Source organism: Episyrphus balteatus, chromosome 1 (genome assembly GCF_945859705.1).
Source record: "Episyrphus balteatus chromosome 1, idEpiBalt1.1, whole genome shotgun sequence".
Classification (NCBI taxonomy): domain Eukaryota; kingdom Metazoa; phylum Arthropoda; class Insecta; order Diptera; family Syrphidae; genus Episyrphus; species Episyrphus balteatus.
The window spans coordinates 12,422,716-12,441,561 of NC_079134.1; the positions used below are offsets into that span (position 1 = coordinate 12,422,716).

The window sequence follows — 18,846 nt, forward strand, 5'->3', positions numbered from 1 at the left end:
TCGGCAACAAAAAAAAAGTTTAATTTTGTTAACCAGTGTTATAAATAAAAATTAAAATAAAAACAAATTCGCTGCTCAGCGCTTTTAAAAAAAATATCCTAGATTTATATGTTTTAGTGTATCAATTTCTTTGTTTTTAGGTTGCAATCATAGATATAAGTGCTAAAATACTATTTCAAGCATATTTGGCTGAATTTCTTATTTATTCCCAAGATATTAATTTTGCCGTTTTTCCCATACACTCGTTCCACTGTGAGGCGTCAAACAACTTCCGTATGGAAACAACTGTTTTCTACTATTTATAATATCTAAAGTTATGACCCTTTTATCAAAGCTAGTAATATATTGCATTCCATTTGAAATTCCTTGAGGACTTTTATTAACTTTTCATCATCATCAGAAAATTGAACATCGACATTTTGCGATTCCGAAATGTTAATTAAACTAACAATTTGTCCATTTTCGTCGACAAATCTTAAATTTTCCATTTTTTTTTAAATTTAGAACCGAAACGCACGATAGGCATCTATTTCTTTTTTGGACTCTAAATTTTGCGGTACTTTGGAATAATCCTTTGTCCCCACTTCTCGCTTACTCGTATTAATAAACGGAGCTTCAACGTTAACACAAAGATGACCTACACTGATCCTAAATTGTTTCCACTTTAAAATTATTTTCTTAAAGTGGGTGGGACTTTAAAACAAGGTTAAATCATAAATTTTTCAATGTAGAAATAAATATATTTTAACTTTAAAAAAGGTAGTCTTTATTCAAAACTACATTTCATATTTAAGTTCAATTTGTTTCGACGTTAAAATAAATATGTTTTATTATGAACCAAAAGATCATTTGAAGATTTCAATTCTAAAGCTCAAAAGATTCTACAAATTTTAAGATACAAATACGATCTCATTTAAACTAATACACATTAATTTTTCGATGCTGACCAGCTTGAAATCGGATAAAGGCAAGATACCTTATAAGCACCCACCCCATATATTCTTTTATCAAAGACCCGACATTGCTGTCTAATATTTTCACAGATCACAAACCACAAGATCCGCTACACTATCCCCATCACATCGCACCGGTATAACAAGATTAAAAATAGCCAACATAATTAAATTGTATGCGCACACAGAGCGCAAGCAGACTACTTGTGTAGTGATGAGATTTTGTCAAAGTCACTTTGGTTAAGCAACATAAAATATATACCGTTGCTATAATGTGCATAATTCTTACAAACTCCTCTCATGCGTGAGTTGCCTAGCTTTTATATACAAAACACAGTTCAAACTTCTATAGAAGTAAAAGCCGACTTTTTTCTTATTTTCTCGCATAATTCTTTTCCATTGCACGAAGCTAGCACGAATGTCCAGTTTGATGGTCAAATGAGCGGCATAGTTGACATTGATGAGAAAGAAGAGGGGGGAACACAGGGAAGAAGGCGGAGGCTTCTAACTGACATGGAGCCCCAAAGACTAACACGCATCCATTAGAATTTTCTAACTCGCGAACTTGATGGACACGCTGCTGCTTCAGCCATATAATTGTGTTAACAGAAAATTCGCTTTGGGCCAGCGAGCGAGCAAGCGAGTGTAGGTAAAAAATGGTTGGTTGTGGGTTTCTAGCTGCAAGGCTGCCATATAGTCTGATGATGTCCCAGGTGAATGTTGTTTATGTTATGCAACTCACAAAGGGGAGATGAGCCTCCTCAACTACCGCACCACCGACCGACCGCACGCAGAGAGCGTAGGTAAATATTTGTGCTGGACTATCGCTCGGTGCGAGCACTTGAATTCCGGGTAAAGAAGTTGTGATGGTTGCTCAACGCAGCGCAGGTTTGCATGCGTAAGTTGATTTCAATTTGACGGACATATGGTGCCATATGATCAAGCAAGGATATTCTTATTCCCGTGTCTTTCTTTGGAAGAGAAAACAAGACAACAAGTCGTGAAGTAAACATATCGATGATGTTTAATTTTGCAACTTTGTTGCATTATGGTTCATGGAACAGAAAACTGTCAAGAAGAAAACGATCTTGTAGACATTTCTCGAGAAGGACGCGACGACGTTCAAAAGAACAAGCTATTCAAAAATGTAACTTCTTTATATAAAACCTTGACCATCGATCGACGATCGGTCGGCAATTTGTTGCCACAAGTTGTTGAGGTACAAACTTAATCTTTGCTAAAATTAGCAAATCAAGAGCTTAAAACGCGAACCAAGACTGTTGGCTAAAACCTTTGTTACCAAAACTTCTTCCAATTTATCTTTATTAAGCCTCACTGCTACTGGACATTCAAGATAAAGATGAGTAATCATGCTACAAGGGAAACAAAAACCCAATTCACATTGTAATCAATGCTCCATCCAGTGACAACGAGAGTATCTCTCCCTACAACACCAAGTCGGACACGAGCCATCTCGTAAGACATAACATGCAATCTGATGTGCCAGCGTATATAAAACGAACAAACATCAGACAAAAGCGGCAGATTTTACGTTGGCGTATCGCACTGGCGATCGCAGTTAATTGGATGGTGCATCAGTTGGTAGTTGCGCGGCCGGCAACTATATTTAACCTACCTACTCGTGATGCATCGCTTTCTGCAAGCACCCCTACGTAGAATCACCTTGATGTTCTACAACTCGTAAAATGTGGAAGTCTCATTGTAGAAGAATATTGTGAAGATTTAATTATTTTTTTTTTTAGGATAGAATTGCAGTTTTGTGGAGTAAGAAATGAAAATGTTACTTCGGCACATATTAAGACCTCGTTTCTCAAAAAAAAAAAACTAGCAGTTGGTGGTTCATCGATCGTCCAAACGTATTGATTTAGTTCGGAATAAAAATTCCAACAAAGTTATTTTGTGGGAATTAGTTGACTTTCTACCGGGCTGTCAGTTTAATAGGCTGGGAGAAAAAGTTGCATTTTTAACACCCAACTTTTTACCAAGAAACAATATCAAAAAGCTCGTTTAGTCCTTCTATATAACCTGATAAATCAACAGCCAGAACTGTAAAATTCATAGAAGAACACTGCAAATCGACGAATGAATCCAGAAAATCAACTATTGAACCTGGCACATCAACAAACAAAGCTGCACATCAGCAAGAAAAGCTGGCACATCAACTGGCGAACCTGGTACTTCACGAAAGAAGCTTTAGAATCAGCTTAGGAACGTGGCACATCAACTAACGAGGCTGGCAAATCAACTAGCGAACCTGCCAAATTAACTAAAGAAGCACGCAAATCAACTGGCAAACCTGGTACATCAATGAAAAAGGTGAGCCGAGAAAATTGACAGTCATACCTGGTCAATCAGCGGGCAGATCAAAAGGCGAACCGAGCAAATCAACGAATGATTCCAGAAAATCAGCAGATGGACATTTCGCTGGCTAAGAATTATAGGGTTGTATGTCAACTAACCATAGTTTTGAGAAAATCGATCTAAAAGTTTTTTAAGGCTGGTTTTCGGATAAAATAGTTACATAGCAGTAAAGTATTGATGCAATCTTATAAAGGACCCTAAAAAAATCATAAAACCATGAAAAAAAACATTAATTTCACCAGAAAAAAGGATTCTATGAGCATTTTTTAAAAATGACATAGAACTTTTTTATGAAAAAGTTGGTAAAGAAATTTGAAAAAGGTTCTATGTTCAACATAGAACCTTATAGTTATAAAGAGCTTACATGTAATAAATGGATTTTATATGAAAAAAGTGACTTCATCGTGAAATAGGCTTTGATTTAATTTAATTTTATTCAAGTTTTGCACAAAACAGTCAATAACTATTTTAAATAACAGAAAAAAATACCACAAATCACGTTGTTGCATTTATAGAAAACAACAATTCCTACTTTTGTTGAATTAGGTACACAGAAAAAAGACATGCTAAAAACATTTAGAATTTGTATTAAATCAATCGGATTTTTGCATGCTTTTTTGTCAGAAAGACAGCCGTCTTAAAACAATCATCTACGGTGCAAAATTTATGCCAAAAAAAAAATTTAAAGTTTGTTTAATCTTTTAATTTTAATAAGTACATAAAATTAATGAAAAATCATTTCAATCTTAGCAGGTATCTACACTTAAATTTTCTTAAGAAGAAAATTCTTATTAAAATGAAGTTCACTTTGATTTTAAAAATGTTTAAACAAATTTTACTTATTTTTATTAGAAATCTTATTAATTTAAGAGGATTGGATTTTAGAGGAGTATCATCTTGATTCTAAGTTGCTTATTTGTCTCCATGTTCCATGTATAACGTAAGTAAATTTGCTTCAAGTTAAAAAAAAGTTTTATTCGATGAAACTATTAATAGAAATAAACTAATATAATTGTAAAGATGAATAACGAAGAGTTCACTACGGTTAGTAGAGTAAAATCTTGACCTTTGAAAAAAAAATACTCAATTTTCCAAATATAACTAAAAATTAGTTAATTTTTTGTTTTTTGGGTACTAAGGTGACTTCTTTTATTTAAAGTTAAGGAATCTAAGTGTTTCTTTAACTTTTGGTTTAATAATACGAACTATGAAATTCCCAAAATCACTTCCAATTCTTGGCACACAAAAAACATTATTTTAATTTAATTATGATGTAAGAATATCTAGGTTATGAATGATTGCAAAAGTTAAGGTTGGATAGTACATATTTTGGTTTAAAGAGTACAGAACGAGATACGAAAATTCTATGCTGTTAAGCAAAAGCCCGTCCACTAACTTGATAGTCGATAGTTGATAGTCAAAAATGACGAATTATGGAGCAAAATCGTCGTTTTTGACTGTCATTTATTGACTATATAGTTAGCCGACTCCATCCCTGTTGTTCAATACCAGCAAAAACATCAAAAGATCTTTTATTTTTACTTTAGTTAGAAAAAAGATCATTTCCATAAGATTTCATTTTGAAAATTTTGCGTAAAAAAGTTCTATGTAACTAAAATCAATGTATTTTTTTGTTTGAAAAAATCATTAAAAAGGTTCTATGTTGCAATTTGAATAACATAGAACCTTCTTATATTAATACATGTATGTGAAATCATGAAAGTTGTATGTCTTTTCTACCTGTGCCTTCGCCATTAATTTTTTTCTAATTTTTTTTTTTAATTTTATATAAAAGCCGTTGAAATTACGAAAATTTTGGTGTATAGCGAAGACTCCTTTTTTTTAGGTTTTTTTGAAACGCATTTTAACTTATTTATTTTTACTTATTTAACAATCGCTGCTGATCGAAGCTCTCATAAAACGAAGGCAGTTCAAGACCTTAGTCATCCCAGTGTAGAGTGAATGAAAAGCTTCTGGCATTTTGCTTTGATAAAAAGATTCTTCTAATAATAGCGATCCAGTTAGCTTTGGCAGAGATTGAAGGAAAAGAGTCAACAACGATCTAAATGGGCTTCACAGTGACACTGACTTGGACTCACCTGATTGGTAAGTATAACATAACAAAGAAAGATCCCTCCGCTGGTGCCGAGAGAGAGTTGGAAAATTCAACCAACTCGGGAGACATTTTGAAATTAGGGACCGAGCTGACTGAGAGAGGTTTCTTGTTTGCGGCTGAAATTCATTCTGAACCGTAAGTGCTACCATAAGTTAACAAAGTAAATTGATCGTGGTAAATATTGCAATTTTATGTTTGTCATTTCCTATTTCTTTTGAGAAAATATACGTCTGCGACCTTAAAATAAACTGATACGCAAATTGTTATAGAAACTTTATAGAAGCACTGAACAACCTATGGAAGTTTTTCAGAAAATATTTGTCATCTTTCTATTTTTATTTATAACTGACTTTTAGTGAAGGAGTTATCATATGTTTATAGCTTCTGTTGAAAATACACATTTTCTAAAAGAAGCTTTATAGAAACGTTTAAGAACACACAACTTGTGTATTGGTGTTGTTTCTGCTTCAAAATTCATTCCATTAATATGGCTTTTAAAAACTACTCAAATATTTCTACAACTGAAACTTTCGGACTCTATCCATCATAACTAGCTTTATGGCCAAAAGCAGTTAGTTATTTACCAATTGAACTCTCCAATCAGCCAAATCATTTTTGCTCTGGAAAAATCCATCCTTGTTAGTGTTTAATCCAACAAAAAACCGCAACAAACAAATACCAAACCTACTTGGTTGAATTGAATTGTTATTCCGTGTTCATTTAATTAGATCTGTGGCAACCCAACTAACTTTACTCGCAATAGAAAACATAGATACTTACACGCATTGCTTATAGAATGTTGTAAGCTAAGAAAAGACTCTGGTAGGGGTAAAGTTACTATATCCACTTCAAACGAAAGCGTTAATTATACGATTGGTTGGTTGGTTGGGTTAGTTTGGTTGAATACGCGTGTGAATTTCTTAGATTCATTCTTTTTTTCTTCTGTCAGTCAGTCAAGCCATTTGGCACAGAGAGATAATGAAACTATGGCTAACGACTTAATTGCACACAAATTGCTAGCTTAGATCCTTTACCAGAGTATCTAAAGCAGTTTCTTCCTTCATCAAAGTAACAATTTTGACCGTGCCATTGGGATTGACGTTAAATCTAATCCAATGCATATAATTAAAATTGATTTTAATTACATGCGGAAATGAGTGGAAAACAATGATCTTTTATTTTGTTCCTCTCTCCATAATATCAAGATAATAACACTATCTCAAGTCATTGCTATACTTAAACGAAAGCACTTATACTTCTTTCGTATAATGGCAGGTCTAACTCATTTAAGCAACTAATTGGATTGTCCTGAGGCAATAATTGCATATTATGCGTTTTGCAGTGAGATAAAAAAAAATGAATAGGTTGTTGCACTGGTGACTGAAGTGACGGATGGAGCTATTGCAAGACTATAGAAAGTGAGGAAATAGACATTAAGAAGGTGTTTCTAGTTCAATGATAGCAAATGATAGGCTTATCATAAGGTTTATAATGATTATTTAGTAGTTAGTAATTGTTGGAAGCAAATTGTTAGATGATTTTCTTCTTGGACTTCTGTCTGGAACAGAGAATAGGGACCTAATAGACAAAGCTATTTCCTGAAGGAAGAGTTCAATGTTATTATTTCTTATCTCTTCTTTCCAATGTTGTTAGTAGGAATTATTTCGTTTTATAATAAAAAAAAGCCAAAAATGAAAATATTTGAGAAGTATGAAATACATTTTTAAATGTGTTGAAAATTTGTTCTTGTTGCATGTAGTTTCCGTGGTGTAGTTAGTAGCACGTTCGCTTAACACGCGAAAGGCTCCGGTTCAACTCCGGGCGGAAACGCCATTTTTACTTGCGATATAGGTACTATATATCAAGTTATACATTCGTATAGTTGAGATATGTAACATTTTTCCATGACATTACGATGGTAGACAATGCCAAAAAGTGGGTCGCGGAAGTCCGTCTGTCTGTCTGTATAAGGAGCTACAGCCTAAACGGATGGACCGATTAATGTCAAACTTGGTATGTACCGTTATTTGGCGACTCTCCAGAGGGGTTTTTGGAATTAATTTTTTTGGACCAAAAATAACGGTAATTGTCATACCTATACCGATTTTCGTAAAAGTGAAATATCTCGAAAACGGCCCCAACGATTTTGTTTAAAAAATTCAAATGTTAGGTCTATTTTCTAATGAAAATTTTTTTTTTTTTGAAAATCATTATTAACGGTATCTGCCATAGAACCGTTTTTTTTTTCAAATCCGATTATCTCCGAAACTTTTTGCGAAGAAGCATTTATATATTTTAAATATAAACCAAAAATAAAATTTCCAACAAAATAATTTTTGAATTTTTAAAAAAATTAAAATTTTTTTTTTTTTTTAAATCAAATTTTCGAAAACGGGACATTAAATTTTTTTGAAATTTTGTTTTTAGATGTTGATTAGTGATTTCTACAAAATGGCATACCAATTTTATTTTAAAACTTTTTTTCAAAAAAAGTGTAAATGTTATTAGCAGAGTTTCCCGGTGACCACGCTCATTGCAATTTGAAGTGAAACGTTCGGGGTGAGTACAGTAGTAAAGTCACTTTATATTTATATAACGCGGATAATCCGAAAACACTAATAATGTCATTATTAGCAGTGATTGACCATGTCCTTATAATAGTTTTCCAAAAGTTTTCAAATCATATTTATTTCTGATATACCTATTTGTTGAGATACAGTTACTTTTTGAAGAGTAAAATAAATAGGTACATTTTAATCACCTTGCATTGTAATATTTATGTTATAATTTTTTCTTTAAAAACATTTGAAATAAAAACTGTAACTTTTAAGGGTCATTGCCACATAATGGAAAAGTGTTTCTGTTCTACCAAGACTACAAAAGCAAGCTTTCGGAGGATATGGACATTTTCAGTTTTCTTCAGTTATTATATTAATGTAGTTTCCGTGGTGTAGTGGTTATCACATCCGCCTAACACGCGGAAGGCCCCCGGTTCGATCCCGGGCGGAAACATTTTTTTTTAACTAGATAACTTAACTAAAATTTCCATTTTAAATTGTGTGACATAGTTAGTTTATTTTTTTTGCTTCTGATTTGTGTAACTATTCACTAAATAAGGTATTTAACAGCCTTATGTTGTTACTATACATATTTTTAAAGTATAATATTTTGTTTACATGACTTGCAATTTCATAATCTTTTAGATTTTGGTGTACCGGGTGTGACGGTACACCAGATCTTCTTGAGGAAATTTATAGAAAGCTAATATGCAGAAAATTATATCTTTGGTTTAAATATAGTGGCACTACGTTAAAGAACTCTAGTATAAAAGTTCAATTTGTAATAGGAACCAAAAATAAAATGATTTTTTTTCCGAAAGGGTGTTTTTCTGGGTGAAGTAATTATAGCCAAAATCCAGTTTTAAAAAATGTACTTGATTAAAACGTTGTTATAATGTTACATTAGGAATATGTTTATTGACAACATACAATTATTTTGGTTGTAATTGTGTTTTTTCAGCAGTGGACTAATTTTTTAAATTCTGAACAAAAATTTTACTCGGAATAACTTAAAAATTAAATTTCTTCTGGGTGAAGACAATCTTGATTTAAGGAAGTTAAAACCTTGAACTTTTCAAATTATGAATCAAATTATTTTTATGTTTCGTTTTAACGTCAACATTTTAAGCTTAGGTATTAGAGTCTAACTTATTGATACTATTACTTAAGTGTTAGATAGAACTCACTTAAACAAAGTAAATAAAATGCACGACTGGGGTCGCACTTACTTGCTCTTGCAGTTTAAAACACTTTTATGTAAGTTTACTTGTAGATTTTAAGAGCTGCCCCTGTATAAATCAATTAAAGAAATTTTGTTGATGTTGGGGAAGAGCCGACATTTAGGGCAAAATTTTGTTAAATGAAAAAAAAATTTTTTTTTTGATTTGACTTTTTTTGAAAAAAATAAGAATGCAGTTTTATTGTAATTGCTTTGAATATTACGTTTGTAAAGTTTAATCAAAATCGTTAGAGCCATTTTATAGTTATTTGGTATAATTTGAAAAATTTGAATTTGAGGTACACTTTTTTGACTTTTTTGAGAAAAACTAAAAATGCAGTTTTATTGCAATCGGTTTGAATATTACGTCTGCAAAGTTTAACCAAAATCGTTAAAGCCGTTTTCGAGTTATTTGGTTTGAATTGAAAAATTTGTATGGGAGGTACACTTTCTAAGCGATATATAAAAAAACAAAAAAAAAAAAACAACTTTCAGAATTCCATAAAAATCATCTGTACCAAATTTGAAGAAAATCCGTCCACCCGTTTAGGCTGTGGAAATGTGTACAGATGGACGCACAACCTCACAGACGCACAGACGTACAGACGCACGGACGGAATTGCGGGACCCACTTTTTTGGAATTCTCCATCATCGTAATGTTGGTTTTGATTAAAATCTCAATTTTTTTTTCGACACGAAACCAATACTTGCCCTATAGAGCAAGTAATAATGAAAATTATATAATTCAATTAAAAGGTTCAAGTCTATTCAGGTTGTGGTTTTTATAAGTGTCTGTATTCATGGACCAAAATTTTGCGTCTTTAAGGGTATGACAGCATCTAACTGATGAACCCATCTGGGCGAAACGCATATCGAGTTGAGGTCACTTGAACTTATTAATTGAGACTCACTTATAGGTATTTGAGATCTTCGATACCTAATTTATTGAAAGCAGCTTACATTAAAAAAATTGTACTCTCAAGATTTAAAGCCTCTAGAAAGCTGGTATAAGGCTTTTCAGAATCAATATTCTTAAATTTTAGCTTAGTTTAAATTGCTGAAATGTTTGCATGCTTTTGACCGCGATAACGTTATAACGGTAAGACTTTATTTAGAGAGATATGAAACAGAGACATTGGAACATATTCAGAAACAAAGCTTAAAAAATAAAATAATTATATTGTTATCAGAATTGAAATTCATATAGGTAACGTTCTTCTTTTATCATGTAGCAGGCATTTTATCTATGTTTTGCTGGAGTTAAAAAGTATCATCTAGATCGCCTTATAAAAGATAAACTTGTATTAATTTGTTAAAACCGCTACAAAGCAACACAAATTTAGTTTTTTTTTTATTAAAAGTGAAACATATCTAATATTGATTGAAATAAATTTATTTAAAAATTAGAATAAGGTGTACAGTTCTAGCTTTTGAAAAAGGTATCACTCATAACTGTTAGTGTTGTTTTTTTAATATTTTTTTTTATTTTAAGTCATTTTTTAGAAAATTACCCCTCCCGCCTAAATGGAGGGAGATAGACCACATCCCGTATTAAAAAATGATCGTATTCAAGTTCTCTACAAAATACCATTACCCCAAGATGTAGTACCCTCCCCCGTTTTTCTTTCACTTGTTTTGGTGCGTTCTTTTTTAAAAAATTATTATACTTTTAATAATTTAAGAAGAATTGAGCAATATAAAAGCTCGGTTTTTATAGTAAATTGAATGAGGAATACGATAAAATTAATTTTAAACGTTATAAACAGCAAAACATAGTTTTAAGGCTTTTTTTTCTAGCATTTATCACTAATTTCGAGTTCTAACGCTATTTTTTGGAAAACAGAAAAATTGAGGTAAGTGGATCTATTGATACTCAATACTTTTTACTCAAACAGGTTTTCGACTAAAAAAGTATTTAAGCTTTAAAAAAATTAAAAACTAAAAGAGCTTATTTTTTTTTAATAAAGGGGTGCGTGCAACCCCTAAAAATCGTTGAAAAATTCTGAAAAAATTAGGTTAGCTTTCTTTTGTGTTGAGAAAACAAGTTATCGGTAGAGCAAATCAAAATAATGAAAAATAATTTTTTTTGGTCTACCCTAATAACTATCTAACAATTAGATGAAGATGTAGCTCAAAAACTTAAAAATTTAAATCGATAGGAAAATCAATTTTTCAGAAAATTGTTGAAAATTTAATGCAAAAATTGATTGATGACTATTATTTTTTTTTACTTAATTTAACCTTCTAGATAGATCTTCATAACCTCACTAGATGATGTTCTGTAAACAACTAATGAAAATTTCATTGCTTTTTGTAACAAAATAGCAAGAAAAAACCTGAGTTCTTTCATTTAATAATTTAAATTTAAATCTTGTTGTCCAATTTAAATAACAAGACAGGAGTTGTGTGGCGTTAAACTGACTTCTTGCTTATGACTTATATTAAATAATAATAAAAAATCAATACTAGCAATTATTTTCAAGTCCTCCTCAATGTGTGATCAACTCCTTAAATCAGCGCAATTATATCCCACCCTTGAATACTTTTTTGCACTTGAGCTCAACGCAACACCATCAAATAGTCATCATATAGCCACTCTCAAAGTCAATGTTGGCATCTGAAATCAATTAATGTTCCCAATTAACGTGTTGTTGATCGCACCTGATGCACGCTTTCGATTAGGCTCAGCCATTGTACACAAAAGGGATATCCAATCCCACAACAGCTTGATGTGCCTATGTGGCTTCAACCATAAACTAAACATCTCTCACATCCACCATCTTTTTTGCTTTGAGAATTTATAAAGCTAGGAGAGACCTGTCAAAATGTCAGTTTGACTTCATAAAGGTCTGTTCGCATTGAGCATTTTCATTTTTGATGCCCTCAAAGGCAAAAAGGCGTTGATCTGTGTACAAAATCAACCTCTGGTGGTAAAAAAAAGAAACCAAAGAGAAGAAGAAAAAAAAACTTAAATTAATTTCCCACCTTCAGACATCCCATAGCCACTTGGTTATGACAGGCCCAATTGTAGTTGATGCCTTGATGATTCTAGCCGACCGCGTACCTTGTCTATGTTGTTTTCTACCCCGCGCGCCATCTGTCGGGGATGACTGTGTTCCTTTTTAATTATTTTTTATTCATCAAATTGGATCTTTTGCTAGAAAAAAGAAACCTCTCTGGTTGCTGCCCCATGGTGAGTTCTTCACTCTCCTTTCAACTCGAAGCTAATGGATTTTTGTGTTAATCTTGATATGCGAAAGCCCATGGGTGTCATAACGACACGACTTCGTTTCTGTTTCTGTTTACGTCAGGATCTCGCGGCACCAATCGGGTGTTCAAGTCAAATTATTTTCTAGACAGATTAGATACAAAGTTGGTGTTTGAAACAGCCAACAGGTGGCGTTTGCAAAAAACTGAAAACAAAACTCAATTTTAAAGAAAAATGTTGATTGGCCAGGAAGAGCCCAGGTATCCCTGAAATCAATGTCTCGATCAAGAAGACAATTCCCGTTTTCTTTTTCACCGAATGCATTGCACTCACTTAATTCAATGTCCACACTTACGCAACGAAGTTGAGAATAAAGACATTCAGGTTAGACTGGCATTTCCAGATAGGTCGTCTTAGTGGACTTGAAAACTGGGATAAGATTTGCATCTTCAAACCATCAGCGAAATGCTTTTCCAGAACAAGTTAATAGAAGAAATCAATGTGATAGTGAAAAGTTGCAAATGTTATGTCATTTTGTAGCGGTTCAATTCTAGAAAAGTGGCGAGGAAATGAAATAAAATTGAAGCTTCGATTGAGAGACAAGATTTCCATCTCTGCTCTTTCACACTTTAACGCATCACTTAAATAACACTATGCAAGTGGTTTGGTAGATGAGATTTATACTATCTCTGGGTTTGGGAACTTAGAATCGTTAACATTCAATCAGCCATTGAATAATCATGCAATCGAGCTGATGATATTTTTCTTTTTATTATTTCGATTTTATTAGAAAAAATGCAAACAAGATTCGAACGGAAATTGACATAGTAGTGAGAACAGTAACAGAGTGAAAATTGCCAACAATCTAAATTGATGATATATAATTAAGAATGTGAGAAGTATAAATTAAAAGATTATTGAATTATGTGAAAGAAAAGATATTTCTAACAAGTTCAGATAAAGAAAAGTTACTTTGTATCAATGATTATAGTTTAACTTATATGAAAGAATGTTTTAATTTGTAGACACTAGAGTAAAGGGCAGAAGGCATGTTAACCGGTGCTCAGTACTCGGTTAAATTTGTAAGGAAATGGTTGAGAAGATAAATTATTTTAATTTAAATTTTTACATTTTGCTTCAAAACACTGGCAGCGCACAGTGAAACGAATGGAAAATGGAATTTATCCACATCTCGTGTCAAAATAATTGACACTACTCAATTATTTGCAAATTCATGTATTTTACGTTATATTCTATGATTAAAACTATAGAAAATTGATTCAATGTTTAATTTGGCACTGAAAACAAAAGAGCTGAGAAGCGAACTTTTTCTTTTTTAAATCTCTTAAACTTAAAGAATTAATTTCTGTTTAAAATAACAATGATGCTTGCAGAATTTTTATTCAAAAGTTAAAGATTTAAAATCGTAAACAACGACAGAGCATCTGATTCCGAAAAAAATCTCTATTTTATATTTTTTCAATTGGAAACCAAACATGGGACAATCTTAATGGGATACCTATTTTTTTTGTTTAAATAAAAAAAGCGTTTGGACATGAACCGTCTTCTTAAGATATATCAAAAATTATTTGACTATATTTATTACTATTTAAATATGGAAGAAGACAATGAGACAACTCTGACAAAATTTATTTAAGTTTCAATGTTTTCAGTACAATTGAGAAAATATTTCTATTTTTAAAAAGACTTTCTTTAATTAGTAAAATTAAAATATAAGTTTATTCTACCTTTGTTATTAAGTTGTCAGTAAAAAAAAAAAAAATGTTTCCGCCCGGGATCGAACCGGGGGCCTTCCGCGTGTTAGGCGGATGTGATAACCACTACACCACGGAAACTATACTACAACTCAACTCAACAAAAATGAAATTAATCTTTTACATTAGTCTGCTTTTAATTTAAGATTTAAAAGGTAGTAGGAATACAGTTAAATTTCAAAGGACATGGTAGAGCCATAGCAGGCTATTTATAAGTTTTGGACCCTTTGTAATCCAAGAAACTATACATTTTATACTTGCATTATCACTTCAAAAAAAAAAATTTCAGCAACTTAAAATGCGTTATAGTTTTTGAGATTGTAAATCATCAAAACTAGAAAAAAATTGTTACTGACAGACTAACTTATTTGCTGGCAGATCATTGATTTTAAGCTTCTAAAATGTTTATATTTGTTGGCCCAGTTTTTGTTTGAAAAAAAAAGTTACGTCTTAGCTTCTTATTAGGCCACAGTGAGCCTGAACGAGTTTAAGGTTGACCTAAACTGACGACAAAAACTGAAGATTAGGCTTTGTTCCTGAAGGCCTTAGTAATAATAATCTGTTTTTACCGAAATCGGATTAGATTATATGAATGATACCTTTTTCAAAAGCTAGAATTGTACACTTAATTTGAGTTTTTAAATCAAGTTATATTAATCAGTTGTTTTCGAAATAATCGATTTCAAAGTCAACAATTGTGAAAAAGAAGTTTAAGTTCCTTATCAAATACATACTGAAAACCATAATGTTTCTATGACTTCTAGATTTTGAGAAAATTGAAAAATAGGAAAACTACTTTCTTTATCAGATTTTTATTTTCTTGGCTTTTTGCTTTGCCATTATCAAAAATAAAAATTTAAAAAGTACTGTGCTTAATCTACTTCGATTCCATGAATGGGTTTTATTTCCATTTAAAATTGATGTTAAAAATAAAATTTCTTGGTACCAGTTTGGTACCAGAACGCTCATTAGTGAGCCTGATAAAGAAAGTAGTTTTCCTATTTCTTAATTTTCTCAAATACTAGAAGGCTTAAGGATATATGGTTTTCAGTATTTGATAAGGAATTTACTGAGGTAGTTTACATTATCGATTTAACCCGTATTGAAATCCATAGAATTGACAAAAATAGTATTCAATGTATTTTTTCATAATTATTTTTCACAAATTTTGACTTTGAAATCGATTATTTCGAAAACGACTGATTAAAATAACTTGATTTAAAAACTTTAAATAAGTGTACAATTCTAGCTTTTGAAAAAGGTATCATTCATAACTATAAGTGTTGCCATTGGTTTTTAATATTTTGTGTATGATTTTTTAGAAAATTGCCCCTCCCGCCTAAAGACTCTCCCTCTCATAACAAAAAATGATTGTATTGAATACCTCTAATAAAAACTGTTTTCAATTCTCGACGCCTAAGTTATCGTCCTAGAGTCTGGCGTTGATATGAATTTTTTTCGAAAAAAAAAACACGTTTACGGGGGTTATCTCGAAAAAGGAAGCTAGTCTGATTTTGGTTAAAACGGATTATTATTGCTGAGGCCTTCAGGAACAAAGCCTCATCTTTAGTTTTTGTCGTCATTTAAGGTCAACTTAAACTTGTTCAGGCTCACTGTGAGGCAGTTAACAGGATTGCAATTTCATCTTATAGGCCAAGTCATACGACGCCAAGCCCAACTTAAAACAAAATCTTCTTTAGGTTATTTGAAAAGTTATATCATGAAAGTTCACACTAAGGTGGGATTTTTAGAATCAAATAATAAATAGGGTAAAAAGGGGTAAAATGACATAAAACAAAAAAAAATGGTTTTCTTATTGGTGATAGTCGTAGAGGGTTGAATTTTTCTTATCGATAAATAAATTTATTAAAAGAATAGGACAGGTGTTAAAAAAATTGAATACGATTTTTTTTTTAAACTTCCACATAGTGGTGACTTTAGGTTGGGGAAAAGTTGTACAAAAATTTGAGTTATATCAAATGAAAGATAAATCAACAAAAATTAGACGTTTTAAACGGAATTTTTTCTAAATATGAATTTTTGTAAAACAACTATTTTTTAGAGGTATTTTTAAGTTATTTTATTATTATATGGAATTTTTGAAAGGTCAAACCTATAGCACTTATGTATAAGTGGTATTAATTTACGTACATACGTGCAAAACATTTTATGCAAAACGCAACCCCATAGGTACTACCACTTTGTCTTAATTCACAAAGACATATAAATACTTAAGTTTATATGATTTTTTTTTTAGTTATTCATTTATTTCAAATAAAATTATTCCTAAAGAACCTTATTCTCAAAAAATAACCATAAAAAGACTTAAAATGCAAAAACAGTTTCCCATTTTATGGAAACCTAATAAGTTTATGAATAAATTCATAAATTAAAAAAAATATGCATACATGTCAATAATATGTGCAACAATGTCGTCTGTTTGCCTCATCTTGAAATTATGCAAAATAATTATTTTTCTGTGTCATTTTTGTAAAGTGTCAATATAAACATCAATTTATTAAATAAATATGTTATTAAAGTACATTCATACAGTAAAACTCCTATAGTCTTATGCTTGAATAATGTTCAAAACTAAACCCTTTCGAGACCGCTTTCAACTAAAGTATTTCTAAAAGTCATCTCAAATGATATCAATAATATTGGACATAACTCAGATTCATGGGAAGCTTTTTGATAGAAAAAATAAATTCAAAAACATTTTTTTATACTTTATCCCATAAAGAGCCCTTTTACTGTGTGTCACTTATCCAGCCATATAAGTCACTATAATCTGTTAACAATTTTTCTATATTTTAATGTAAATTTAAAATAATATCTAAACAAAGGTTTTATAGTTAAACTCCTCAGATTATGAGAGGGCCTTTCCCATTAAAAAAAAAAAAAAAAAACTACCAACATAAATTCAATTAAACAATGTTGCAGCTTGTATAAAAGTTGTCTATACAAGAAGATGTGGCACGGCAAAGTTATCTTTAATCACAATTACAATCGCTTTGTTTGTTTGATTTTTTCATTAAGGCCGGCATAAGTCTGGGCTCTGGGGCCGATTTCAACTTCATCGCTTCGCATCTCATCAAGTCATCTCATCTCTCATTATGCGCTCTTTTCGGAAGATTGATTTCGTGATTAGAATAATTGAATGACGTGTCTAACACAGGTGGGCATTTTTTCAATCTTGCGCGCGCCGTCTTCGTTCATCGTCGTCACCAAGTTGAACATCGAAAATAGAGATGATTATGTGTGTAGTAATGAGGGCCGCTGTCATTGAAAATTGACGACAAATATTAAAAATGGTCATCTTTGATTTATTTATAGAAATGCATTCATCTCTAATGAAGTTGTATCTAGCGCCCTTCGGTGTCAATTTAATTGCATTTGCCTTAGAAGTGATTACTACGACGACGACCGACGGACGCAAAAAAGTAATGTTTGTATAATTCTATAGAATTATCAAGCCATAGATAGCCATTTTGAATGCGCAGCTCGCAATCAAGCCGAATGAATATCCTTCTCTCGTAAACATGCCATTTCCATTACGTCATTTCAATCTGTCATCTATCGGCTTTGTTTACGACACAAACAGCGACACGTTGCGTCGTCGTAACGTGGTTGTATGGCGGCGGCGGTAACATTGTCCTTCATTAAACTATACCCAGATGGCTATGCACTTAGAATTTCCTTTTTCCTGGCAGAGCAAGAGCTCAGAGCTAAACCATTTACGTGAGGTGCCATCGCAAGATTCAATTGATCTTTGGCCTAATAGATCGGAATTACCCGGAAGTCAATTAATACTCTGCGCGTACAAGCGCAAGCAAGGCGTTCTGCGATGGTTGTCGTCATCCTCAACCGTCTTCTTGTGTAGTTCCATCTTTGCAATCGGCTATCCCGCACTAATTGAACTCGAAATTAGTTTAAATTACATGGACGTGCGTTTGAATGCAGAAAAGACATAATACCTTTACCGCTGGCGAAGATTGAGGAGGTCTGGTGGGCTTTTATTTTCGTATATCAAAGACGCACATTTATAGCATTTATACAATCGGTGCCAGCATCAAGAGCATGCATGAACTGTTGCGGCGATAAAATCTCGTTTGTGGGCTTTTGAATTATTCTTGGCAAACAGAGTAAAATCATCTATATCCAGAGGAGGAAAGAAATTATACTTTGAGGAATTATAAAATCCCTTTTAACGGTTAATGAAACGGAACTGTCAAATAAGTTATGTGTTGTAATTTCTGTTCTAGTAAAAAAAAAAATAGTCAATTTATTATTTCTTGCTCTAAATCTATAGCGTCAAAAATCATTTGGACTGCAATTTCTTGGAGAAAAGTCATGAAATTCGGTACACTTTTGACATGATAAGGTCTTATAAATTTATGAACCATAGCAGCATCCACGACACCATTTTCTCTCGTTCCGTTTAAAATTTTTAGCAGTGTTGTATCAGAGATACAAAAATCTACTATGGCTTTTTTGAAAGGTTATAACATAAAGGTGAATACTATAAGGGAAATTAAATCATTAAATAGGGTAAATCATGGTAAAAGGCGTTGGGAAACGGAGGTTGTCTGTAAAGCCGGTTTACGGACGATGATTTTACGTGATAACGTCGT

At 32.1% G+C, this 18,846-nt stretch overlaps 3 non-coding genes across 3 annotated transcripts; 2 read left to right on the plus strand and 1 right to left on the minus strand.

The window, feature by feature from the left end:
• Nucleotides 1–7,209: 7,209 nt before the first annotated feature.
• Nucleotides 7,210–7,281, plus strand: Trnav-aac (transfer RNA valine (anticodon AAC)). Its single transcript has one exon. It is a non-coding gene; the product is annotated as a tRNA-Val (tRNA).
• A 1,109-nt stretch (nt 7,282–8,390) lies between these two features.
• Nucleotides 8,391–8,463, plus strand: Trnav-aac (transfer RNA valine (anticodon AAC)). The gene has a single exon. It is a non-coding gene; the product is annotated as a tRNA-Val (tRNA).
• A 5,757-nt stretch (nt 8,464–14,220) lies between these two features.
• On the minus strand, nt 14,221–14,293 carry Trnav-aac (transfer RNA valine (anticodon AAC)). The gene has a single exon. It is a non-coding gene; the product is annotated as a tRNA-Val (tRNA).
• Nucleotides 14,294–18,846: the final 4,553 nt, after the last annotated feature.